Genomic DNA, 1,539 nt, shown 5'->3' with positions numbered 1-1,539 from the left:
GCTGAAGGGGCTTTCCCTTTTCCTCTGGCTGCAGAAAATCACCGGGTGCTGTTAAAACAAAACTAATGGCGAGAGCGCGATCCGGAGAGCCAGCCTGCTATCAGCTGCATTTCAATGGAGGCTTTCTCAAAAAATAGGTACAAAGAAAAGAATTTAGACAAATTTGTCTCTTAACCTTTAAAGATTTCCTGCCTATTTCAGTATGTCCCTTATTACATTAATTTTTTATTTAAATTACACCATTAACTGGATATGAATTTATCAAGAATACATATATTGATTTATAAAACAGTATCATTAATTATTATAATAGCTAGATGTAGCTGATATTACAAAGCCATTTAAAGGTTTTTAATATAACTTGGACATACATAGATAGATAGACATTATGGACAAGACTACAATTTAAACTGGCTACCAGCAGTTAATGAAATCCTTGATTTATCTTCTCATTTAGAGATTGATTATGTTGTTGCTTTGTAAAACTATTTATTTTATGCCATTTTTCAAAGGATGTCTCAATAAAAGTAAAAGATAAATAAAACATCCAGCCAAGTCTCAAAGCATATTTGGTTTTATATTTTCTTTTTTAATGTTGCAGCTGTTAATGTATTACTAGTTTGGAGAGTTGTCACCTTTACAGTGAATTGGCTTTCTTGATAGAAGCTATGTTTGCACATGCACAATTTTCTTTGTTTGGATTGAAAAAAAAAAAAAAAGAAAAAGAAGAAAAAAAAAAAAAAGAGGATGTCTTCCCCACAATATTATGCTTATTTCCTAAACCAAAACCCAGCAAAATGCCTTTCTGGCATAGATTTCTTAGGCATAGTTTTTGTTTAAGCTGTGGAAAAATGGGACTTACCCTAGTGCTGCAAAGCAGTCAGTCATGGAGAACATTTTGATTTAAAATGCAATCTGAAGAGAAGAAAAAAGAGAGGGAAAAAAAAAAAAAGAGAAGGAATGATATAAACAAACAGAACACCACTTTCAAGTTCCTCCTAAAATGTTCCTAGCTTAACTAGTACATTGGAAGTTTAAATCTTTATGCATTATTCTTGAGGGGCTATGTCTCTTGACTCTTTATTTATATCACTTATTCTTGTCTGGCAACATATGTTACCGATTTATTATAGTATTTTTTTTACTGTTAGCCAGACAAATGTAAGGGCTAGCTGAGGAAGGGTAGTTGCATCTGATGAGTTTAACAATTGCAGGGCATCCTTTAGGGGTAGCCAATGGGCTCTTTTGAAGCTATAATACTCACCATTAACCATTTTCATGCTGACATATTTTTATTGTCAAAGTTGGGGCTTTCCCTCATATCAGCTTCTTTTGTATTCAATGGCTTCACAGGCAAACCAAGCAGTTTGTGTGGCTGAGTTTGTCTTCAAGCCAAGATGTCTCAAACAGCCCTCTTATATCTTGGCATCTAAATCTGCATGGCATGCCCCCCACAACTGAACAAAGAAAAATACATGCAGAAAATAATACTTTAAAAAAAATCTTATTCTATAATCCATGACAAATGCAAGCAAATCC

At 33.6% G+C, this 1,539-nt stretch overlaps 1 long non-coding RNA gene across 1 annotated transcript in view; it reads right to left on the bottom strand.

Moving 5' to 3' along the window:
• The window catches only part of LOC115948424, a 9,006-nt gene extending 8,021 nt beyond the window's left edge, over positions 1-985 (bottom strand). The window contains exon 1 of the long non-coding RNA XR_004082247.1: positions 863-985. This is a non-coding gene — a long non-coding RNA (uncharacterized LOC115948424). The remainder of the gene's footprint in view (positions 1-862) is intronic.
• Positions 986-1,539: the final 554 nt, after the last annotated feature.

The sequence above is a fragment of the Geospiza fortis genome, unplaced genomic scaffold (genome assembly GCF_000277835.1).
Source record: "Geospiza fortis unplaced genomic scaffold, GeoFor_1.0 scaffold134, whole genome shotgun sequence".
Taxonomy (NCBI): domain Eukaryota; kingdom Metazoa; phylum Chordata; class Aves; order Passeriformes; family Thraupidae; genus Geospiza; species Geospiza fortis.
Note: the sequence above shows the minus strand (reverse complement) of the source record. Positions and strands in the feature narration are given on the sequence as shown.